Below are 26204 nucleotides of genomic sequence, written 5' to 3' on the forward strand. Positions count from 1 at the left end.
GAACCTGGGACCCTGGTGCTATGAGGCAGCAGTGCTAACCATTGAGCCACCGTGCCGCCCTAACATTGGCTTTAATGTGACCAAGCGGTTTGCTGTTTCTCTGTGTGGAGTCACTGGGGATTATGGATCCTATTTGCTATCCTACTCGCTGCCTCTGTTAACAGAACTCTTGAATATTGACCACAGTTTGAATTTGAACAGCAAATGGTTGAAATGTTTGGAGATCAGCTGGCACCCATGGGACAGTATTGCCAGCGGTGGCCTCCATGCTGTGAAGTAGGTTGGCATGTAACAAGTGGTGGGGAGGTGAATGCGACCAGAAATAGGCAACAGTAATTTAAAACTAAGGGGTCTCTCATTAAAGCCTGGGATAAGGATCGTTTCTTTTCTCTCTGAGAGTTGAACATTCATTGAATTCTTGTCTGCAAGAGTGGTGCAGGTATTCAGAATTTTTAAGGCAGAAGTAAACAGCTCCTTGATGAACAAAGATGTCAAAAGGCATGGGGAGGGAAGGATAGTCACGCGGAAGGACAAGGTTGAGACTATGATTGGATAACCATCTTCACGGTGGCTCAGTGATTAACACTACTGCTGCATATTCTCCCTGAGTCTGCGTGGGTTTCCTGCAGGTGCTCCAGTTTTCTCCCCCAGTCCAAAGATGTGCAGAATCCCGTCGGCCTATTGAGTCCACACCAATCCTTCAAAGGAAATCCTACACTGATCCACACTCCCTCCCTATCCCTGCAACCCTGCATTTCCCGTGACTAATCCTGGCCTACACATCCCTGTGATACAATGGACAATTTAACACAGCTCTTCCAATCAACCTGTAAATCTTTGGACTATGGGAGGAAACCAGAGCACCTGGAGAAAACCCACAGACATGGGGAGAATGTGCAAACTCTGCACAGACAGTCGCCCAAGGCTGGAATCGAACCCGGGTCCCTGGCGCTATGAGTCTGCAGTGCTAACCATCGAGCCACTGTGCTGCCCCTGCGTCAGCTGGACGACAGTTCTGTAATAGCACAGAATGTACTACACTGTAGCACCAGGCCATTGCAAATACAACTTTTATCTCTACCCATCATGTGCACTGAATAGTATTGTGGGTGCTGAGGATAGAAACAGCAAATGACTGGAGATATTCAGCAGATCAGGTATTATGTGTTGAAAGAAAAGAAAGTTAATATTTCAGGCCTGTGTTCTTTTATCATAATCCCAATGGATCAGGTCTGGTTTGCTTCAGCGCAAGGGACAGGAGCACAGTCCTTTCCAAGCTTGCTTCCCACTCTTCCCCTGTCTGGAACTGCATGTGTATCACTGGACATGCATTGATTCTGGGTTTTATGTTACAGGATGCACACAAACCTGTGGTTCAAAGCAAAGGCCCACAAACGCCACCATCTTGGTCACTGGGCACTGAATCAAATGTGGCATTCCCACCATGTTTATCCTGGATTTCCACCTTTCGTGCTGCCGACTCTGGTGGAACAGGCAGGCCACCAAAGCTCAGTCCTTGTGGAATTCTGGCTCACAGCAAAATACTGCAGATGTTAGAATTCTGGAGGAACCTAAGAGGTCCAGCAGCATCTGTGGAGAGAGAAAAAGACATGACTCATCCCGACGCAAAATGTTAACTCTGCTCCCCTCTCCATGGATGCTGCTTGCTCCAGCAGTCGCCGTGTAGGCCTTGGGGAACTCCTGATAGTAATAGGTTGAGTTGAAACACCATCTCTCTTGTGACATGTGACCCAACTGACTGCAACCCTGTCACTCCTATAAAGATCCATTAGAGACCCCAGGAGGCAGCGAACAAACTGGAGCAGCGCCACGGCAACCCTCAGCCACTGAGGATGAGGCTAATAAGGGCATGATGGGCAAAATGCCTGAGGGAACCTCCTGAGACTCCCAGGATTGTGAAGCAAGTGCAAGATTGCTGCCCTCTCCCAACCTTGTCAAAACAAACAGAAAACCCCCTGCTGGAGTTTTGTCCACTTTTATTTTGCTTGGCAGCACCTCTCTGCCCTGAGGTGGAGTTGCTGGTGTATTTGTACAGATGGATCAAAACTTGAGTTTGTGGGGTGAGAGATAAAAGTGCCTTTGCAAGTTTTATGTTCCATTGTTTGACTAATCTGAGTAATTGATGCAACTTAAATCACTTATAAGTGTCCAGACTCCACAATAATGTTTATTGTCATAAAGCACAACAGATTACCGGATAAGCACTTGTAAGCTGCTGCTGTGACTACGACTTTTGTTTTGCAGAGGTGATGCTTCTGTGTTACTTTTCTTACAATATGGAATTATCCCTTCAGAATTTTAGTGATGTATTTTCCAAAAATAATGTGATTTGACTGTTTATTTCTGATCCTTTTGGGGGAAACTCCAGTCTCTATTGTGACCAAGCGTTTTGGTAAGCAGTCGGTTTCCTGGCCTGCAGATTGGAACACTAATCTTTGATCATCCATTGAGGTCAATTGAGCCAAGGATTTTGCAACGGCTAACTCATGTCAGTGTGTGCGGGTGCGCGCCCCCTCTCTGTTCCCCACGGCAGTCAAGGTGAAGAAGCCCAGATGAACATCAATCAGTGATGAGTGACATCATATCACTTCTATGAAGCTAACAGTTGTACCATGTTTTGTCACACGTATTTACATGATTTGGTTAGACCAACCAGGCAACTACTTCCAACAGAGCCAGCCTGTATCATATTAACAAGGAATTTCATGGTATCACTTATCAAACAACTGGTCCCTGTTGTTTTCAGTGGCAGCAATTACAACCGTAGCATGTTTCTCAGCTTATCACTGAGGCGAAGTCAAGGCTGAGTCATAGCAGATGGCTGCTTTCCAAACTGCACCATGTTCTATTGTCTTTTCTGCAAGGGATTACTTTGATTTTTTGGGGGGTGAGATTTTGGGTTGGGGGCAGTTATGTGAAGCATCTGCATATGTCTTAAGAGAGCCTTTCAGTAATTTGTGAGCACAGGTTCTGAACTTCAAACCTCTCTCTAACCCTATTGCCAAAAGCAAGATTTCACAAACTTTTGCTCTTTTTCAGAAACAGCGTAACCATGACATTCTTTAAATCACTATTGATAGTCCGATTTTTTTTCTTGTAGTGGGGAAGCATGTCACTGGGCTAAATTAGTAGGAAATCACAGCAGTTGGGCTTCCTCATTGTCTGTCTGTCGGTCATTGCACAGAAAATTGATACCATGTTCCCTTTGTGCGGCTTCAAGTATGGAATGGGTCCTCAGTTCTCCTTCAGTCTCATTTCTGTTTTCAAATCCCTCCATTGTCTTGCACTTATGTCGATGTAATCTCTTCCAATTCCTTAACCTTCTGAGATCTCTGCACCCCTCTCATTCTGCCCTTCTGTGCGTTCCTCATCAAGATTTTGGTCATCTGATTTCATTTCCTTACATGGCTCTATATCAGATTTTGTTCGATAATTCTCTTATGAGCCACTTTGAGACATTTTACGATGTTAAAAGCACTATATCAATGTATGCTGTTGTTGCCAATATCTGTTAACCTGAATTTCCTGAAGTGCATGCCTGACCCAGCCAGTGTTACAGCTGCAAATGTGTTGCTGGTCAAAGCACAGCAGGCCAGGCAGCATCTCAGGAATAGAGAATTCGACGTTTCGAGCATAAGCCCTTCATCAGGCAGCTGTCAGCTCTGGTTGACAGTGCAATCATAAAGCTACAGGCCTCTGCCTGTGCAGACTGCTCTGGCAATGGTAAAGGATAAGCTCATGTCAACTGAGATGCAGTTCCCAGCTGTGTTGTTTCTCCTGACAGAATAAAATTCAGCAAAGTATTAGGTTGATAGAAACGAAACAGCGAAGCTCACACTTCAGAGCATTTTGACTTTGCATAGTCAAAACAGGGCTTGTCAAAGGTCTGTGATTGGTTATGTCCGGCCTGTTATGAGCTCATTAATACGCCAAAAGAATTTGCAGCAGTTAGTTATTCCGCCAAGCCCCTGTCTTGGCGTAAACTGTTTGCAGGATTTTCTCTCTCTCTCACACACACACACACACACACACACACACACACACACACACACACACACACAGACACAGCAGTGGTCTGTCAATAATACTGTGAGGTCTGCTCTTGTGAGTGAACAGCAAACTGGACTTCCCATGAACATTAAGGGATGGTAAGATGATGCATTGTTTTTGGAGTGACAAAAACCCAGGCTCTAGTTCTGCACGATCTGCTGTTACAATGACAGCTCCTTTCACAGGAGCTGTGCATTTATATTGGGAATAAAGATTCCCTTTACATCATTGACTCATCAACGAGCCCTACAGCAGACCTCCTCAGAGGGTTTTCTTATATCCATGAGGAGGCATGGATCAGGAGAGCAAACATTCCTGGCTAATATTTTGTCTTCTGAACTTAGCAGTGCTGAGGCCAGTATAAATCACTGAAAGTTGAGTTGACGAAGTCCACAACAGATCAGGATTGCACTTTTGATCCATTTGCTCTATACCACCACAGCCATTTGACCTGTCCACGAAGGCATGGTCTGAAAACTACGCTCATTTCTTTGTTTTTCTTTCTAGCTGTTATCTTTCCTTCTGTCTTTCCTATTCTTCCTTGGGTCCAAATGCCATCATCTGTGTGTCGGTGTCATGTTTTTGTTTGGCACTGCAGTATATTAAAAGTGCCTTTTTAAAAAGCAAGGTCTTTTTAAAATTTGTTTATTCTGTGATAGCCAGAATACTAGAAAGGACCCAGAGAGATTTGGATGTTTGTCCTTTGTTCCCACCTCCACTGTTCTCCATGCTCTTGAGGCACTGACAGTCTTGTCTACAAATAATGGGAAGCTTTCAGGAAACAATGCCATTGTTCAAGTTACCACAGTTGCCTTTACTTTTCAAGCTCTTTCTTCCTGTGTGATGATCTGTACAACGAAGGGTGAACTTGAAGTGAGCCTTCATGACTGGCTGGAAGCTTGCAAACAACCATGAAACTTCAGAGGTATACGGGCCACGCTTTGCAGATGTTCACTGGCTGTGTACAAGGCTGGGGTTCAGTATTATGGAATTGTGCTTACAGTGAATTTGTCAGATCTGACCTGATTGTCTTACCTTGACACATTTGCCTATGCGTGCACACAAGCAGACGTGTGCACCACTTGCAGACAGAATGATGTTGATACTTAAATTCCGCCCCCCGCCCCCTCCAAACTCCGTGACCTCAGTGCAGACGGCAAATAAAATTTACAACCTCTCCCATGTTCGATACCCTCCGATCTTTGGGCCTGAAGCTCCATCTTCTGACACATCCCCTCTGATTTTAATCTGTCCATTGCCAGTTCCCAATCTTGAGCTCCTGAGCCACAAACTCTGGAATCCCCTCCTTAAAGCTCTCCATTTCTCCAGTTCATTCACTCTCCCTCAACATGCTCCTTAAAGCGCAGCACAGACTAACTCCATTCGGCCCCATAAAGGGCTGTCCAGTTGTCGCATTCTCTTGCCCTTTCCTCACAAAGTTTGCAAAATGCTTGTTCAAATCTTTATACAAGATTTGAAAAACGAGCACTGAATCTGCTTTGACCATCTTTCGCACAGTGCCTTCCAGATCACAGTAACTCACTAACAGTCAATTGCTAGAGTCCCTGTTCTCTGGTTAGTCACCCTACTAACATCAAAAACAGCTGTTCCATATTTAGTCACCAAAACCATTCACAATTTAAACATTAGTAATCCAGAAGCCCAGGTTAATGCTCTGGGGATATGGGTTCAAATCCTACCATGGCAGCTGGGGGAATTGAAATTCATTTGATGAATATCTGCACTCAAAAGCTGGATTCAGTAATGGCTTCCCTGAAATTATCATCGAATGTCATGAAAGCTTATCTAGTTCACAAGTGCTTCCTGGGACAAATCTGCCATGCTCACGTGATGAGGTCTATGTGTGACCAACTCTTCTTCTTATAATACAAGCAATGATATTGGGACTGAGAGAGATTGTGGGGCAGATGTACAGGACCAGGGACAGTTCCTCTGGGCTGACTCAATCTTACAATAAGAAGCCTAGTGAAATCCAGCATGGGCAAATCCACCATCTGGGTACATTTGCATGCCTCCGCTTTCAACCTGAGGGGAGTTTGACATTTGCTGGGGTGGTGAATACGCAGAAGAATAACTCTTATTGCCAACAAAACCAATTACTTGGTTCAGAGCTGAAAACTTGCCCACTGCTTTCTGCTCAAATGGTTGATGCAAACCTCTGGGTTTTTCTTGGCCTCTGTGTGTGTGGGAGAAGAACATGATGGCTATGGGCATGGCCGTTTGGGTTTGACTTCATCAGTCTGGTCAGTGGAGCTTGATGGAAGATCACAGCTGCCTAAGGGCTAAGAGAATGGTGGTGTCTGGGTGCTCTGATCAGTCTGTACAGGTCGTTTGAGCAGGCTCTTCCAAGCATTGAGTGTAATATCATGCTTGGAAGTGTCTCACTTTGTAGACAAGGGGTAAGCCTTACAGATAGAGAACGAAAGTCTCTTACATCACACTGGGTGCTGTGATCTGGTGTGTGGAAAATACTAGCAGCTGCAACGCAATTTTTCCTCCTTAACCCACTCGTGCATAGGGACGAATGGCTTTAAAGGGATCAGCTGAAAATGTGTTGCTGGTCAAAGCACAGCAGGCCAGGCAGCATCTCAGGAATAGGGAATTCGACGTTTCGAGCATAAGCCCTTCATCAGGAATGAGAGAGAGTAGCCAAGCAGGCTAAGATAAAAGGTAGGGAGGAGGGACTTGGGGGAGGGGCGATGGAGGTGGGATAGGCGGAAGGAGGTCAAGGTGAGGGTGATAGGCCGGAGTGGGGTGGGGGCGGAGAGGTCAGGAAGGAGATTGCAGGTTAGGAGGGCGGTGCTGAGTTGAGGGAACCGACTGAGACAAGGTGGGGGGAGGGGAAATGAGGAAACTGGAGAAATCTGAATTCATACCTTGTGGTTGGAGGGTTCCCAGGCGGAAGATGAGGCGCTCCTCCTCCAGCCGTCGTGTTGTTATGTTCTGCCGGTGGAGGAGTCCAAGGACCTGCATGTCCTCGGTGGAGTGGGAGGGAGAGTTAAAGTGTTGAGCCACGGGGTGGTTGGGTTGGTTGGTCCGGGCGGCCCGGAGGTGTTCTCTGAAGCGTTCCGCAAGTAAGCGGCCTGTCTCCCCAATATAGAGGAGGCCACATCGGGTGCAGCGGATGCAATAGATGATGTGTGTGGAGGTACAGGTGAACTTGAGGCGGATATGGAAGGATCCCTTGGGGACTTGGAGGGAAGTGAGTGTGGAGGTGTGGGCGCAAGTTTTACATTTCCTGCGGTCGCAGGGAAAGTGCCGGGGGTGGAGGTTGGGTTGGTGGGGGGGTGTGGATCTGACGAGGGAGTCACGAAGGGAGTGGTCCTTGCGGAACGCTGATAGGGGAGGGGAGGGAAATATATCCTTGGTGGTGGGGTCCGTTTGGAGGTGGCGGAAATGACGGCGGATGATACGTTGTATGCGGAGGTTGGTGGGGTGGTAGGTGAGAACCAGTGGGGTTCTGTCTTGGTGGCGGTTGGAGGAGCGGGGCTCAAGGGCGGAGGAGCGGGAAGTGGAGGAGATGCTTGGGATCAATCAAACAGTACACATTGTGGGACTTAGAGTCATAGAGATGTACAGCATGGAAACAGACCCTTCAGTCCAACCCGTCCATACCGACCAGATATCCTAACCCAATCTAGTCCCATCTGCCAGCAGCCGGCCCATATCCCTCCAAACCCTTCCTATTCATATGCCCATCCAAATGCCTCTTAAATGTTGCAATTGTACCAGCCTCCACCACATCCTTTGGCAGCTCATTCCATACACGTACCACCCTCTGCGTGAAAACGTTGCCCTGTAGGTCTCTTTTATATCTTTCCCCTCTCACCCTAAACCTATGCCGTCTAGTTCTGGACTCCCTGACCCCAGGGAAAAGACTATGTCTATTTATCCTATCCATGCCCCTCAATTTTGTAAACCTCTATAAGGTCACCCCTCAGCCTCCGACGCTCCAGGGAAAACTCAATTCCTCCAACCTTGTCAACATCTTTGTAAATCTTTTCTGAACCCTTTCAAGTTTCACAACATCTTTCCGATAGGAAGGAGACCAGAATTGCACGCAATATTCCAACAGTGGCCTAACCAATGTCCTGTACAGCCGCAACCTGACCTCCCAACTCCAGTACTCAGTACTCTGACCAATAAAGGAAAGCATTCCAAACGCCTTCTTCACTATCCTATCTACCTGCGACTCCACTTTCAAGGAGCTATGAACCTGCACTCCAAGTTCTCTTTGTTCAGCAACACTCCCTTGGACCTTACCATTAAGTGTATAAGTCCTGCTAAGATTTGTTTTCCCAAAATGCAGCACCTTGCATTTATCTGAATTAAACTCCATCTGCCATTTCTCAGCTCATTGGCCCATCTGGTCCAGATCCTGTTGTAATCGGAGGTAAGTGTCTTCGCTGTCCACTACACCTCCAATTTTGGTGTCATCTGCAAACGTACTAACTGTACCTCTTATGCTTGCATCCAAATCATTTATGTAAATGACAAAAAGTAGAGGGTCCAGCACTGATCCTTGTGGCACAGGCCTCCAGTCTGAAAAACAGCCCTCTATCTCCACCCTCTGTCTTCTACCTTTGAGCCAATTCTGTATCCAAATGGCTAGTTCTCCCTGTACTCCATGAGATCTAACCTTGCTAATCAGTCTCCCATGGGGAACCTTGTCAAACGCCTTACTGAAGTCCCTTAATATCACATCTACTGCTCTGCCCTCATCAATCTTCTTTGTTACTTCTTCAAAAAATTCAATCAAGTTTGTGAGACATGATTCCCCACACACAAAGCCATGTTGACTATGCCAAATCAGTCCTTGCCTTTCCAAATGCATGTACATCCTGTCCCTCAGGATTCCCTCCAACAACTTGCCCACCACTGAGGTCAGGCTCACTGGTCTATAGTTCCCTGGCTTGTCTTTATTGCCCTTCTTAAACAGTGGCACCACGTTTGCCAACCTCCAGTCTTCTGGCACCTCACCTGTGATTATCGATGATACAAACATCTCAGCAAGAGGCCCAGCAATCACTTCTTCAGCTTCCCATAGAGTTCTCGGGTACACCTGATCAGTTCCTGGGGATTTATCCACCTTTAACCGTTTCAAGACATCCAGCACTTCCTCCTCTGTAATCTGGACATTTTGAAAGATGTCATTATCTATTTCCCTACAGTGTATAATTTCCATATCCTTTTCCACAGTAAATACTGATGCAAAATATTCATTTAGTATCTCCCCTATTTTCTGTGGCTCCACACAAAGGGGCTTGTAGATCATAATCATACATCATAATCATAATCTCATCTATACCCTTCTCGCCATCTCCTAACTCTCAACAATTCTGCATCCACCCAACGCTCCTTTGCTCACTGACCTCCATGGATTCCTGTCAATTACAGGTTGCATCCTTGTTTTAAATTCCTTCCATGTCCTTCCCCTTCCCCATGATCCTACAAGATATTGGCATTCCTCTCTTCCTAACCTCAAGAGCATTCCTGATTTTCATTGGTTACTATTAATTAGAACTTCCAGTTTCCTAGGCCCTAGGCTCTGGGATATTGTGTGAAACCACTCTGCCACTCGCCTCCTTTATGTTGCTCATTACAACCATCTCCTATAACCATTGGATGCAAGCTGACTAGGCATTTCTCCTCAGTGGAGTCAACCAGTGCGATGCTTTACCTCAGAGGGATTTGGAGATGGGTCGTTACGTATATTCAAGACTGAAAGAGACTAATTTATAGTCAGTAAGGGAATGAGAAGGTTATGAGGAAAGGGCAGGAAACTGAGGGTTATCAGATCAGTCACATTTCTTTGAATGGCAGAGGAGACTTAGTGGGCCAAATGGCCTGCTCCTCCTTGAATGTCTTACACTCTAAACTTATGTGATCTAACTGAATTTCTGCATAGCTCAATATGCGAGCTGTTGTGAAGTCAGCATCTGGGAGTGCTTTGCTATGTTGAGGATACAATGTAAAGGCAAGTTGCTCAGGGCCCAGGTTCTACTTTAGAAGTGCATGGATGATGTGCCAGTAGAATTGAAAACAACCAAAGTGTTTCTGTGTGACATATTTTGGAACTAATATTCCTCCTTCCACTATTACTATCGTATCCATCTCCAAACCAAGACCACCATCTGAGCCAGGGTGGGGAGGTGTGGCTGGCTGGGGGGCTTTGATTTTTATTTCCCTCACTCCCTCCCACAGTGTGCGCCTGAAATGTTGATAAATCCCCGTCCGGACCTCGGTCAGGAGCAGTCATTTGAGCTGAGGTGGAATGGCAGCCAGTCCTGTGGAACTGTATCTCAGCTCAGGCTAGCACCTACCAGGGAGGGCTAAGGAATGGGATGCAGTTTTGAAAAAGGGTATGCATTGTGCCAGTAAATTTTGGAAATCAGCCCAAAAAAATCAACTTGAATTCTTGTGCCATTATGTATATAAGCAGCTGAACAGAGTCGGATTATGTGTTCGCTTGGCTTCTGTTTGCTTCCCTGAGTGATGTATAAATCCGATGTGTTGAATAGACAAGGGCGTTAGCAGTGGAGCTGTGCCACTTCTGTTTATACTCTTAATGCTGGCGTCAACATAGTAATCCACTGCTTAGAAATACGTGCAGACGGATACAAGTGCTTGAAAGGTTGCTACCGGAGAGCCATTAGCAAACGCTTCCTACCAACACTTAGCAACAGACGTCACAGTGAAGTAATTGGTATCGTAAAATGCCATCTGCCATGCCTGGTGAATGGATCTAAGACGCAGTACTGGAGTGCTTTCTAATGTACACGTCCCTTCCTCTGTGTTGCATTGTGGCAGAATTAGCCTTGAAAATATGAAAAGGCCTAGGTCCATGCTTCTGATTTCACTTAAGCCCTCATGCGTGTTGCAATATGCTTGTTTCCAATCCATTAGAGCCTCCGTTTCAAAATTCTCATTCTTTTAAAACTCCTTAACATGGTTTTATATCCGTAATCTGCTCCAGCACCATGGCTCTTGTGTAAGGTTTCTGTTCCACCAGTTCTGGACTTTGGTGCATCTGCGTTTTCACCATGACACCACTGGTGACTTGTGCCTATGCCCAGAGCACTGGAATTGCTTCCTTGAATTTCTCCACTCCTACTGCTTCCTTTTTAATTGCTGGTTTAAATCTGCCTGTCATCTGAACCTGATGTCATGTTATGTGACACAGTGCTTGATAACTGTGGAAAGTGGCAACATTCTATTCTAAAGCTTCCAATGATTACTCAGAAGAGACTGTAAACTCCCTATGATCGCTTCTGCTGTAACGTGTGTTTCTTCAATGCGAATTGGCTATAACACGATTGAAGAATTTAGACCATCATTTGTAGAAAACACACTTTCCTTACCTGTATTGGCACTCACGCGGTTCTGGTCCCATTGGTTTAAATGGTGCTGTTATTTTCTTATAACGCGGGATCGCCTGGGAATGGAACAATTGCATTACATCCGAACAGACTGTACTTGCCTTTGATTTTGTTGAGTCAGCCTTCCAGATACTAAGGGGAGTGAACATGACTGTGATAACCAATTTCAGAGCCCTCATGTATTTAACATTCCTTAGGATTTGAGCTATAGGGAGAGGCTGAATATACTGGGGATATTTTCTCTGGAGCCTCTGAGGCTGAGATATGACCATAGAGGTTTATAAAATCATGAGGGTCAACAGAGTCCAAAACTCGAGGGCATAAGTTTAAAGTGAGAAGGAGAAAATTTAAAAAGGATCTGAAGGGTACCTTTTTCACGCAGAGGGTGGTGTGTGTATGGAATGCACTGCCAGAGGAAGTGGTGGAGGCTGGTACAATTACAACTTTATAAAAGGCATCCGGATGGGTATATGAATAGGAGGGGTTTAGAGGGATGTGGGCCATGTGCTGACAAATAAGATGAGGTCAGATTGGGATGTTTGGTTGGTGCGGGCAATTTGGACTGAAGGGCCTATTTCTATGTCATATGACTTGATGACTATGATTCCCGGTTTTCATCTGTCAGCTTTGATAACATCCAGTGAATCCCAGAAATTTGATTTGCATCCGCGTCATAGGAAAATTGCATTTGCTTTTGACTTGGGGCAAATTTACAAATTTCGGAATTTTGAAGTAAAAACAGAAAAGTCGGAAACGTGCATTAAGTTTCATCGTTTCGTATCACAGTGCAGGCCTGCCGAAAATATTAACATGTGGGCAGTTTTACAGCTCTCTCTGCTGGTGATTGCTTACTCAACACCCTCTCGCCTGCCTCAACCAGTCTGCAATTTTACCTTGGAAAGGGCGAGATCTGATTCTGAAAGAGTTAATGCATTCAGCTCCTTCCAGCCTCTTGATGATGGTCAGGCAAAGAGGAATCTAGCTTGTGATACTGGTGGAGACGTGTGTCATTAGCATTTTCTGATAATCGTAATTATTATGTCTAACTAGCCAGTGTAACTTAGATACCAGTTGCTATCTTGTGATAAAACTGCATTTTGTTAAGACAAGAGTCTCTTGTTAATACTCACTGGTGGTTCATCCTTTACGAATGGAAACCAAATAGTTGTTAAATCCAATATAAAAAGGATACTTAGGAGGATGCATTATCACAGTGGAAATGATATTTTGGTTTAATTTTAATATTTTTCGGGTAAAAAGTAATAAATTTATTTGAGGGTATGAAGGCGCAGAGTGGGGTGTGCGGAAAGAGAAATAATTGTGATCGTTCTGTTGAGGTTTTGAATTGAAAGAATAAACTGATTTTTTAATGTGGTAACCTCATGTTCTATCTTCCATTGAGCAAGATAAAGGCACTGGACTTGAGGACAGAAATGGAAATGATTTTCTTCAATTTAAGATTTTTCTTAAATTGAAGAAAATCCTCTCCCACGTTCCAGATTGTTAAATGTTGAAAATAACTTAGCTTTCCAAAAACAGAAGGACTTCTTTGTGACTGAAGAAACAAAAATGATAGAGCCAGTAGTGGGCAGTACTGGAAATACCCAGTAGGTGAGGCAGAATCTGTGGAAAGAGAAGCAGTAAATGCCTCAGATCATTGACTTTTCAAAACTACCTGAGCAGAGGGGTATTCTCAGCGTTACAGAAACCCGCATCCCAGTTCAGCAAGTGGATTATTGGCTTTCATTTCAAATGGAATGGAGTATAGAAGTAGGGTGTGTTGCTAAAATTGTACAAGGCACTCGTCAGATCACAGATGGAATACTGTGGGTAGTTTGTTTCCCTAATGTAAGGAAAGATATACTGGCATTGGGGGCAGTCCAGAGAAGGTTCATTTGATTGATACCAGTATGGATTCATGGAGGGATTACCTCAAGAGGAGAGATTGAGTAGATTGGTCTTGTATTCACTGGAACGTGGAAGAATGAGAAATGGCCTTATTGAAACATACAAAGTTCTTGGGGAAACTTGAGAAGTTAGGTGTGGAAAAGTTGCTTCCCCTTGTGGGAGAATCTGGGATCCAGGGGCGTAATCTCATAATAAGGGTTTTCCTAGTTTGGACAGAGTTGAGGAGGAATTTCTTCTGAGGGTAGTGGATGTGTGGAATGCTTTACTGCAAAGAGCTGATGAGGCTGGCTTGTTCTGTATATTCAAGGCTGAGACACTGATTTGCAATCAGTAAGGGAATCGAGGACCATGGGGAAAAAAGCAGGAAAGTGGAGTTGAGGATTATTGGATTAGCCATGATCTCACTGCTTGGAGCAGATTTGATGGGCTGAATGGCCAGCTTCTGCTCCAATGTTTTATGGTCATAGTCTGCAGGGTGCTACCTCGGCTGTGGCCTGAGAGTCATTATGGTGCCAGCCCACATGAGTTGTGGACTATTTGTGTGAACATGTCTTTACCACTTCTTTTCCTTGTTTGAATGTTGTGGCTTTGGAAAGGCATGTTAATGCTACTTCCTTTTTGGCTAAACCAGAATACAGAGGTATTTTAGTATGATCAGCTTGGCGTACTATTAATGGATGGTGAAGGAGAATTAAACATTTCTATACCTGCATCCTAAGAATCCATTACACACACCTAAATGGCCCAAAGAGAGAAAACAGATGTGTCCTATGCACGAGGGTCTTTAGATTAGATTTGATTCTCTCCAGTGTGGAAATAGGCCCTTCAGCCCAACAAGTCCACACTGACCCTCCGAAGATTCCCCCCTCCCCTGCCCAGACCCATCTCCCTCTGACTAATGCACATAACACTATGGGCAGTTTAGCGTGGCCAATTTCACCTAACCTGCAAATCTTTGGACTGTGGGAGGAAATCCACACAGGCACAGGGAGAATGTACAAACTCCACACAGACAATCGCTCGAGGCTGGAATCGAATCTGGGTCCCTGGTGCAGTGAGACAGCAGTGCTGACCACTGAGCCACCAAGCTGCCAAAACTAGGGATAGTGGGTCCATTTGTCCTCCTCCTCTCTATGTTTACTTGCATTCTTCTGATACTGCAATACTGGAGTCCTGATGAAGGGCTTATGCCCGAAACGTCGAATTTCCTAATCCTTGGATGCTGCCTGACCTGCTGTGCTTTAACCAGCAACACATTTTCAACTGTGATCTCCAGCATCTGCAGACCTCATTTTTAACTAGTTTATTGCACAACCAACCACCCACCTGGAAATCCAGCAGTTTTCACATCTAATAGGTTGTATGTGTCCCCTCCTCCAGGTCTGTCTTGTTCATCTGTAAAAGCAAAGTTATTGTTCAACGTAGACAATTTGCACAGGGTATGCAATAGAGTAATGGACAGATGTGTTTCTCTGTTGTTTTGAGGTTAAATTCAGTTAAGTGAGTAGATGTGATCATGGTTTAATATTTTCTCCCAATAGTACAGCACTCACTCAATCCTGCAATGGAAATGTTAGCCCTTACGTTGTGTGTAACCCCTTGGACTTGGATATGTGCCCCACAGCCTTCCTGCAAAAGGCTGCAGCATGGACTGAAGGATTTTAATCTTTCAGGCATTCAGTTCACCTGCCGTACATGGTCCCTGACCATTCTGGCTTTGCACTTCTTTGAAAAGATATAAATTACCAAAGCAGAGAGAGAGCCTGTCCCTTCATGCTGGTCCTCATTTTCAGTCACTTACCATATAGCAAGTGAAGGACTGCTTCCCCAGTAGTGCAACATTCATTTAATTTTTTTAGTAACCACTTCCAACGTTGAAATGAGAGAAGCCATCTATGTATGCGTGTTAACGTTTCCCCAGTGTCTTTTGTGGATTTTGTAAATCTGTGAGATCAGCCACTTTTGGCCTAATGAGGAAATATGTAGACTTCTCAAGATATTTTTAATTATTGTGTGATTTGGGGTTGCACTCTGGATCCTCTTTTGTTCTAACAGGAATCTGATGTGGATGGTGGATTCGAGTGCAGGCGCTGTCCTCCCCAGCCCCAAGAGACCACGTTGGGACAGTTCCACCATGACTCAATTCGAGAGGAAACACGAGGAGTTCCCCTTTGTCAAACCAGACAGTGAAGATCACAAGGTAAAATGTGGTTCTCTTAAAATAATTTTTTCTGTTTTTTTTAAAAGATCTGTAATGTGTTTCCTGTAGCCGTATTTCATTGTGGGCACTCTGGCTGTTACTACCGATGAGCTACTGAGCTGAAATTACACTTCGATGTGACAGCAACAGGAAATTCTATCTAGTTAGTATCTAAGGAAGGGCAGTTGACTCATGACAGCGTTCATTGTTGGGATGACTGTTACAGGTTTCGGAACATTTGCTCTACGCTTTCCAGCTCTGAAGAGAATGGAGTTCTTGGGCTGTGTCCCATTTGTATTTCCCATCTTTTCTCCCTCGTGATGTTTGTGTTCTTTTAGACTTAGCAGAGCAAACTCCTGTGTTTCCAAAATATCTGATGCGCCCTCGAAAGCTCATTTGAAAGCAGCATGTCGTCTCTGTGTTCACATCCACTTGATTCTTTAAAGAGCACCTCACTGTTCCTCGTGTTTGCTCTTGATGTATTTTCCCAACCAGTTCTGCGTTGTCCTTTTTCAGTAGTTTATAAAAGGAAGCGAAAATGACCATTTTCTCCACTGCAAATTGACATGCACTGAGTATTCAGTCAGGCCGATAGACTGGTTGGTTGTGAATGGAGAGTATTTTCATCCATCAAATAGTTTAGCCAAAGGGAAGGAATAATGAAGTTGCAGGTAGTTAATTACTATTCAAAGTATTTAATTCCAATGTATGTACTTCTTTAAAGTATTAGCCACAGGATGTACTATGCTAAATATCTGGGCTTCCTCTTTCATTCACAGGATGAAACATATGAATGGCTCTGTTAGTTGAAGGGTGGTGAATGTCTGATTTGTAAATAGATAGTAAAAGTGGGCTACAGGGCTGCTGTACATACTGTTTGCTGTTGCTAATCTCTAGTTTGTGTGAATGGCTGGAGCCGGTGTCTGTCTCCTTTACAATTAGCATGTTAACAGGCTGGATATTGATATTAGTGGAGCATTGTTCTGCTAGCCAGAGGATAAATCCCGTTAGCAACAACCAAGTGCATGCTGTTTAGAGCTGTGGGAGAACTAGCTATGGAATTCTTGCCATCGTGTTTAGCCTAACCTACTGGAACCATAGCTTAGGCATATCTCTAGATATTGTTCAAGCAGCCTCACTGTTGATCGAGAAGATGGTGTGAATATCGAGAGAAGGAAGATCAGTGAGCAAGAGTATTAACTTTCTTTTTAAAAAGCTTCAGTTCAGTTGTTGGAAAAATTGAATTGTCCACTGTTAAACCAAGGCACTGTTTAATAGCACTTACCAGGAGTTTATTGAGGCAGCCTCTGTGTGGGATCTTCATAGTTAGTAGTGCTGTCAGTTAGCTGCTTTATGGCTATCTTTTAGCCAGTGGCAATAAAGAGTTATATACTATGATGTTTGAACCATCAATTTGTGTTCTGTGTTTGGGATTGAACTGAGTGGGCTCAGTCTCTCTGTGTGAAGTATATTTTGACATTTGGGCGATGGTACAAACATGCACCCAAACAGGGAGCAGGGTTGGACGGGTTTGGGGGGGGTGGGAGCAGGGTTGTGGAGGGGGGAGGCAAATGGTGGGTGGGGGAGTGCATACAGGGGCAGGGTGGATTTAGGGGGGTACAGACTGGGAGGGGGGTGATTTTGGGGGCTCGTGCACGGTGTGCTGCTGTCTAGTCTCTGAACTGGGAGTGGACTTAGCAAGTACTTCCTGTGCCAATCCCATTGAACTCAACAGGGGGGCGGGGGGCGTTTGAGCACTGCTGCAGGTCCCTTAAACACAAGTGTGTCTCAGCTCAGAAACAAATCCTGAGACAGAGAGGGGGAGCAAGGCAGACAGAGCAAGGAAAAAGGAAACTTCAGAAAACTCCGAGCCCCAGAGGAGAGGCATTGGATCAATTGGTCGAATAATCAATTATCCGAACGAAATAGTCTCCGCCCATCTTGTTCGGATAATTGAGGTTCCTCTGTATTGATGTGTAGATATACATCAATGGAGACAAAGAGAAATTATAAGAAAAGTAAGAGAACTTTTTCACTAGGTTCCTCTGACAACTAACTTGCTGTCTTTTTAGTATTTTTAAAATTGGGGTATGATCTACAGTCTGTATTCGATCGTGCATCAATTTCTTTGTAGTTGCTGAAAGCTGGTGTCTGGCTGTAGTTGAGTGCAATGAAAAGGTGGATTGAAGACGGTGATACCTCACCCCACCCCACACGCTGCAATGTTTCACCAACAGCAAAGACATTGGAAGATGACACACTGGAATTGTGGGTAAATAACTCCTGACTATAAATCCTGTGCATCACTTAATGGATTCTGGAAGAATGAGAAAGATTGTGTGTGTGTGTGTGTGTGTGTGTGTGTGCGCGCGGCCAATCCCACCCCAAAAAAAACCTCAACTGAAAATTTGAGTGTGAATGTTGACTGAGAGCAGAGTGAGTGTTGATAGTGATGCCTTTTGCAGTTGAGTAGCCTACATCCGTTCACAGGTTGAGGCTCGTGCACGAATGACTGTCACATGGACCAGAGGATCATGTTTCAGCAGCGGAATGCGTGTCTCTTTCCGGAAGGGAGAAAATATTGGCCCAGATGAGTGACCGATGCTTGAAGCTGATGACCCATCTTCTCAGCTGGGAGATTCTATCTGCCAGAAAAAGACCTTGAGAGATGGCAAACATTTGAAAGTTATGTCTGGGCTCTGAGCCAATTCACTAGCATGGATAATTATAGAGTACTGCTATTCTGTTTCCCCCATAGGCTCTATAGTATTGTTTCATATTCACTTTAACACTTGCTGTTTACTCAAACTACACTGGGAACTGGCCATAAACCAACAAGAGGAGAGCGGTGTTACACTGCATGCACCAAAGGTCTACCATGAAGGCTGAAACCCTTGCTAACGATGAGCCTGACTTTTTATTTGAAAGGTTTTAGAGCAGCCAAAACTGTAGTTTTGTTCACAAGGACTATTTTGGAATCTTTCATGAGAACAGAGTAAGCTGCCAAGTATAAATTGTGACTTCTCATCGCGCCTTGTCCAAGCTTGCTAGGTGCTGAGTTTGAGAAAGGAACACACAGACGACAATTACTGCTGCAGTGACTGGATTCAGTGGAGTGATATCAAAATACAATCATATTCTATTTGTATGGCATCTTCTCAAATAAAACCTGTTCATAACCTAACATTTGTAGAACTAATAAGCAAATTACAGTGTTTGCTGTGGAGGTAACTTTTGTTTATACGTTTATATCTTTATTCGTATATGGGATGTGAGTATCCTAGCTAGGCCAGCCTGCCTTGTCAGAGGGCAATTAAGAATCAGACGTATTACTGTAAGTATGAAGTCACATGTAGGCCAGACCAGGTAAGGTTGGCAGATTTCCTTCGCTAAAGGCCCTTCCTTAGTGAACAAGATGTGTTTTGAGAACAATTGGTGTAGGGTACACAATCGCTTTTAGGCTATTTTATTTACAATAGTGTCTCCTGAAGACTGAAAACTGCAAGTTTTGTTTTGGCAATACAAAGCCGACTTTTAAAAACCTATTTTGTTTAACACTTTTCACTGATATACACATTTATTAGTTTTTTTCCAGTTTTGTGTGTTAGGTTTTAAATATGGAGAAATAAAAACTGATCTGAAATATTTCTCTGCTGCTGCATATGCTCCTGGATGATAGCAAGTGCAGCCTTTTTTAAAATTCTGATTTTAATTGAATTTAGATTTCACCATCTGTCGTGGTGGGATTTGAACCCATGTCGGGCAGAACATTCGCCTTGGGCTCTGGATTACTTATTCACATACAGATTCTGTATAAAGGTAAAATCACCAGAAGGCTGCTATCTCTCATTAGAGAGAGAGATGATTTAACCTGAGGGTCACATCACCTCAGGCAAACGGAGAGGATGAGATAGAGAGACCCTGGGCTAGTACAGGAGTTGAACCCACACTGTTGGAATCACAAACTGGCTGTCCAGCCAACTGAGCGATCTGACCCCCCCCCCCGATTGTATTATTATTATTATTATTATTACTATTCTTATGTTATTATTACAGTGTAGATGAAGGCCATTATGTCCATTGAGTCTGTGCCACCCTAATCATGCGAATCCACTCAATCCCATTCCCATTCCATGGTTGGTCTTTGAACCAGACCCAGTCAGCAACAACTACTTTGTCACTCGGATATCCTAGACTGCTAGAAGGAAAGGAGTTGATTAACGGACCTATTCCAGACTAGGTGTCCCCCGTACCTGTTTCCTGATTTTGAAAGCAAGTAATAGCCGCATGAATAATTCCAAGAGCACTTTACCTTTGTTGAATTGTCAGACACTGCGACCAGGTTTCCATACCTGTTCAAGGAGCTTCTCATTGTAACTTCTTAGGCCTCTGTCAAACTGATAGCGTGCAGCAACAATTTTCTGTTCCTTTGTTGCCTGCCTCTTACAGGTGGTTCACTAAGAAACCTGAGCTGACTCATTGGCTCACATTGTGATTTGCAGAGAGATGGCGAGCTCTTACTCTTTTCTACTTGAATCAGTTGGTCAGTTTGGAGAGAACCTTACGGCCGCTGAAGCATAACACGTCCACAACAGAATCGGGAGCACACCATGTGGTTATGCATTTCTGTTCGGCCGTTTGTGTATGCCGCTTAGAGGTTTTGTCAGCAGGCACCAAGTTAACCCCCACCAGGCCCAATGGGGGAAGGACGTCCGCCCGAGTGCAATAAGGTGGTGGGAGCATTGGACGGTTTCTATTGAACGTGCCGTCCCAGGATGCAACACGCTCCTTCCAGTCATGACACCCACTATATCGCAATCACTCGGACATGGTTTATTTTGATCATAGTAAAAAATTTCATTTTAAACAGTAATAGAATTAACAGCAGCTGTTCAATTAATAAAAATCACCAAAAGGATTTGTTTCAAATTTGCTATTTCCCCACAATTGCTGTGCAACTGGAAAAATGTAACTTTGTTTATCATGGTTCTGTACGGAACCTAAATCTTTTTCATATGTATTATTTTTCACAGGAGAAGGGGACTTCCATCAGATTGGTGCAGTATTACTAATCTGAACCTGAAATAGCTTTCTGGATTCTAAGTTAAGATAGCACATTGATGAACAGATACCTCAGACTGTCCGACTATGAGAGGTTTTCTATCTCAGTTGCATGTCATTCATGCAGTAGCTGTGTTGTGAACGTTGATCTGTTTTTCATGTCTCTGCAGCTTTGTTTTCTAGCTTTCTGAACGGTTTTTTAAAAAAAACTTCTGTTATTTGCTCATCTTTTTCACCACAATAGATGTCTGCCTAATCACTTTTTTTAAAATAAAAAAAAAACTGCAGTAAATCGATGGGACCTTGAAAGTTGTTCATGTATCCTACAACATACTGCAATCTACAATTACCCGATATTTTTTTTTAAGTGACTGTACATTAATAGTAAATTGAAGTGTTAACAAATATCCATGTAGAGTGTACAATTTTTTCTTTCCCACAAGATTAAAATCAGTCTAGATCAGTGATAGATCCTCCCCGCAAAAACCAAAGACCCACCCCCAGCCCCTTCAAGGATCGAAGGCAAATTGGTCAGATCTGAGTAGCGCATGTACAAGACAGTGACAGTGCACACTTAACCAAGACTGTTCCTCCCTGCCCTCATTGCCCTGCCTGCGGTCCTTTTGTCACAGATCAGTGGAGGAAATAGCAGCTCACTGAAAGGAAAGCACGCATCTCTCGGAGGTAAATAGAAACAATAATCCAGAGGGCAGCAGTAATTAAATATCAGTGAGTGGTTGGCGGAGTTGGGGACAGGGAATGAAGAGAAAAGGTGAGCTGCAGATGCGAGAATATGCACAAAAGGGTAAATCTGGGAGAGTACGCTGAAGCCTGGGAGATGGTGGGAGTAGTGTTGGAGCGAGGAAGCCAAAAGGGAAGCAGTGGGGTCAAAAGTGAGCACGACAGGCCGACGTCAGTGAAGATGGCAGAGGTCGGGAGCAGAAAAGCCACAGGCCAATTCTTTGAGCAGCCAGTCGAAATGTTTCTGTCTGGTCCTGGATTTTGAATATCAACATTCAGGAGAGATACATAAGCTGGAAGCGACAGTGAATTCTCCCTCAGCTCCCAGTGGATCAGAGCCAGGGAGAATGAATTGCTTAGCAGGTTTGTTCTACAAGTGAAATACCAGTATTGATGCTGAAGTAACTGATCAGAAAGTATTATGACCTTTCAATACCGAAGCTGTTATTTTGGAAAAGAGAACTTAATCTGCAGATAATTTGGCACTCAGAGGATGGGGCCAGTGCTTTGTTTGTGTATCTGGAATCCTTCTTTGGCAAGGCAATGAATTGTGCTGCAGGCAAGGAGAGAGATGCCGTGTTGGACTGAGGTAGTTTCACTCAAAACTGATTAAAGTGGAGAGTTCCTTTGCCTTTGTCCAAGCTACACTTTTAACCCAGGTCAGTTGAATCAGTGTTTGGACAAGTTTAGAAATATGTGTAACCACCTGCATAAACTACTGACACCACACCCTCATAAGTTGCACAGTCACACAGCATGAGTAGATATGCCATTACAGGGGACAGGCATCACCTGTCTATTAAGAGGTGAGCAGCACGGAACCAGGTTCTTCGGCCCGACTCATCCATGCCGACCAAGTTTCCTGAGCTGAACTAGATCTATTTGCCTGTGTTTGGCCCATATCCTTCTAAACCTTTCCTATCCACATACCTCTCTAAATGTTTTTTTAAAATATTGTGATTGTACTCACCTCCACCACTACTTCTGGCAGCTTGTTCCATATACGTACCACCCTCTGTGGTCCCTTTAAGAGGTGCTTGTGACCAACATAGCGGTAATATTAAAGTCATCGTGCACATTAACAAACTGGCTGCAAACAGCAAAGAGACAGTGGGGAGATCACTGGTTATTGGCCCTCTGCCTTTGTCCTGTTTCTGTTGCTGAGATTTTACAGTCAAGGAATGGGACAACTTCCACACTCTTTGCAGCTGAGAAACTTTACAAATTTTCACTCCTCCTTAACTTCATGTGGAAATTTCAGATATTCTCTGCAGAGATTCAGCTTTGGAAAAAACACGGGACAGAGATTTGCAGGGTGTGCTTGTCTGTATTTCTGATCTACCCTTCCGGCAGACATTACTCTATGTAAGGGCAAGTGTTTGTACAATTATTCCTCAGGCATCAACAACAAATAGAAACACCACCCCACCACTTGAGTTCAGTTATGCACCAGTTGGGTGGATAATAATGTTCCTTCTTCCATTTCTAACAGTGTGCCATCACCCTCGCAGTACCATCCTCGTGTCTCTGACTGAGTTAGAGAGGTTTTGAGAAGGGCGGACTGGTGTATTTGCTTTGCTTATTTCCACTAGGATTTGAGTCAAAACGTCCCAGCTTATCCTGTTGAGGTGATACGAAACAATGAACTGTGGATGATGGAAACCTGACAAAAACAAATTGCTGGAGAAAGCCAGCAGGTCTGGCAACACCTGTGGAGAGAAAGCAGAGTTAACATTTCCCGTCTAGTGACCCTTCCACAAGAACCATGTGGCAGCAACCTCCAGCATAAGAGGAGATCAGGGATCCATGAGTTACATATGTAGACAGTGGGATAAACACACTGGAGGCAAAATGAATCCCTGTTGGTCCCTCATCCATTGATTGCCATGCTTATTACGACCCTTTAGACTCTGAATGAGAAACTTTCAATTTGAGTAATAAATTAATGCCAAACCATTGAGAGAGAGAACTGAAGAATCATCCTATTTTGAGGGACAGAAATAGAATCATGGAAATTTTAAAAGTTTAATTATTAAAATCTGAAGGAACATATTTTAAGTTCATTTTGAGTGCCAGAGGTTGTTTGATTATAATTAGCATCTGTTAGACCATTCAAGGGGACAGTGATGCTGAAATGACTTAGCCCTCACTTCCTGTGTTGAGTTTAGCCCCATACCTAGAATACAGATATAGGGACTTCATGCTGATTATTGTATTTGTGTGGAGAACTGGTTGTAGCAATGATTATTTTCATACGGTTTATGGAGGAGTCTGTGTCTGACATGAACTAATCACTATCACTCATCCAAAGATGCTCGCCAAGTAGTGCCTAAATCCTATGAGTGTCAGTAACCTCAGCAACTTTGACAAACATTAGGCTTATTCTACTGGCCTTCATTTGAAGGGAGGAAGCCATTTTGCACTGCATTTGCTCTTTTCTTTTGCCAGTTTATTTTTCCTCATCCTTTCTTGAAATGTTAACTCAGACAGCAGTCTAATTTTGCAACTAGCCTTGTCCACTTGACCTTGGCAGTAGTGTTGCTGCTGCATTTAATTGTGCAGAGGCAAGTCAAGTAAAAACTGATCTTGGCCTTGCCTGGCACTTGCATGCATATGCCTTTATGGTGGGGGCTGGTAGAGAAGAATAGAGGGGACCTGCAGTCGGGTGGAGCCAATGTCAGTACAGATCATCGCTCAAATCTGGGGACTTCGTGGCTTAATATACCTCTGCTGTGCCCTGCCTTAAACAGCCAAGCTAGGTGGGAGAACCCCAATAAGTGTTCTATAAAAAGGACATGGGTGCAATGCTTTTGAAGTTACGACATGAGAATTAGTTTTCAATCTGACAGGTACTAATGTGCCTCTTTTATTTCCTTCAATCTTACATTATTGCTGTGCCCAGCTCTGTGTACTTAGACGTCCATTTTACTATTATTGCTGTGCAGCAGCATCACTGATTGTGGGTAGGTTTCGGACATGAGTACTAGCTGCTTGAGATCGATTTAGTCATAGCCAGAACTGGCTCTTTGAGCTGGTTATCCCCTTTATCTGCAGGAATGTAGTGTCATTCCTGTCTCCATAAATATGATTAACCAGTAGAGATGCCGATGGATGGGTGTCATTTGCTCAAGAGGATGGGAAGAGGTGTTCGACAGAGGGTGGGTAGTGCAGGAATTAATCCTTGAATTGGCTCCACTTTTCTTTAGCTAAATGAAAAGTCGTAATGAAGTGATGGAGCTCAGCTGACATTATTAAAAAAAAATCTTAGCTCATCACCCTGCATGCTGCTAGAAGACTAACAGTAATAATTAGAAGGGCTTAGAGCCAGTCTATGGTGAGGCAATTGACAGATAAAACTACATGGATGTCTCTGAGTCATTGGATGAAGAATGGGCGGGAATGTGGAATTGAGCCAAACGTCAGACATGATCTTATCGAACGGCCAAGAAGGCTGAGCTGTCGGGCCAAATGGAATGGGGCCCTTGCTATTCACAGCATCTCTGCTCCTCAAACAATGCCTGAGCCTTGAGCAACAGCAGCACAAAAGCAGAATACTGCAGATGCTGGAAATCAGAAATAAAAGCAGAAAATACCTATCAGGTTGGAGAGTGTCTGCAGAGAGAGAGAGAGAAGCAGAGCTAATATTTCTGGTCGATGTCCTTTCATTGCAGCTGAGGAATCCTGTCGGTCTTGTGACTCCCTCTCCCCAAACATAGTCATGACATATGAAATTGTCAAACAGCAGGCTGGAATGACACAGCAAACCAGGCAGCATCAGAAGGTGGAGAAGCCATCCCTTCAGTCCTGAGGAAGGGTTAATACCTGAAACGTTGACTGTATTCTTCCATCCTCCTGTTTGTCTACTTTTGGATTCCAGCATCTGTAGTTTTTTTGACATACAATATATGAACATTGAAAGAAGGAAGAGGAATAGATCATTCAGGCCCTTACTCGTCATTTATTCAGATCTCATCTGATCTGATTAGGACTTCAAATCCACCTTCTCCACCAGCTGATAATCCCACAACCCCTTCGCTTAATAAGAATCTCTCCATCTCTGCCTTGAAGATATTCTAGGTTGCTGCTTCCAGCACCTCTCAGGAAGACAGTTCCAAAGACTTAGGGCCCTCTGAGAAAAATAACTAATTTGCCTCATCACTATTTTAAATGGGTGACCTCATATTTTTAAGCAATGATCTCTAGTTGTGACTTCTCCCACAAGAGAAACCATCAATTCCACTTTGACCCTTTCAAGACTTCTTAGAATCTTGTATGTTTCAATCAAGTCTTCTCTTACTCTGATGAACTCCACACTAGCCTGTCCAAACTTGCCTCATAAGACAGCCTACCTATTCCAGGGTATTAATCTGCTTAACTTCCCTGAACTGCTTCCAAATGCATTTCCACCCTTCCTTAAATAATGTGATCAAACTGGCACAATGTATTTCAGATGTGGTCTCAGTTGTTTCTTGTATGAACGAAGCATAATTTCCTACTTTTGTATTCAGTTCTCCTGATGATAAACAATGTGCTTCGATGAGCGCTGTCATGCACTTTCTGTACTCGCATATTAACTTTGAATCACTTAGAGATACCCAGATCTTTCTGTATCTTGGAGCTCTACAACCTCACTGTTTGCATATGCTGTTTATTTCTTGCTGTGAAAAATGGACAAATTCACATTCTGTTCCATTGGTCAGATCTTTGCCCACTCGGCCTATCTATGTCCCTCTGCATCATCCTTTTGCTCCCTTCACTACTTACTATACTAATCATCAGCAAATCTAGAAAGCATGATTTCTGCCCCTCTGTCAAGTTATATA

At 44.0% G+C, this 26204-nt stretch overlaps 1 long non-coding RNA gene across 2 annotated transcripts in view; it reads left to right on the forward strand.

The window, feature by feature from the left end:
• LOC132815378 (uncharacterized) overlaps positions 1-26204 on the forward strand; it is a 180752-nt gene that overhangs the window by 101769 nt on the left and 52779 nt on the right. For both annotated transcript variants that reach the window (XR_009644640.1, XR_009644641.1), the window contains exon 3: positions 15435-15579. This is a non-coding gene — a long non-coding RNA (uncharacterized LOC132815378). The remainder of the gene's footprint in view (positions 1-15434; positions 15580-26204) is intronic.

The sequence above is a fragment of the Hemiscyllium ocellatum genome, chromosome 4, assembly GCF_020745735.1.
Source record: "Hemiscyllium ocellatum isolate sHemOce1 chromosome 4, sHemOce1.pat.X.cur, whole genome shotgun sequence".
Lineage (NCBI taxonomy): Eukaryota > Metazoa > Chordata > Chondrichthyes > Orectolobiformes > Hemiscylliidae > Hemiscyllium > Hemiscyllium ocellatum.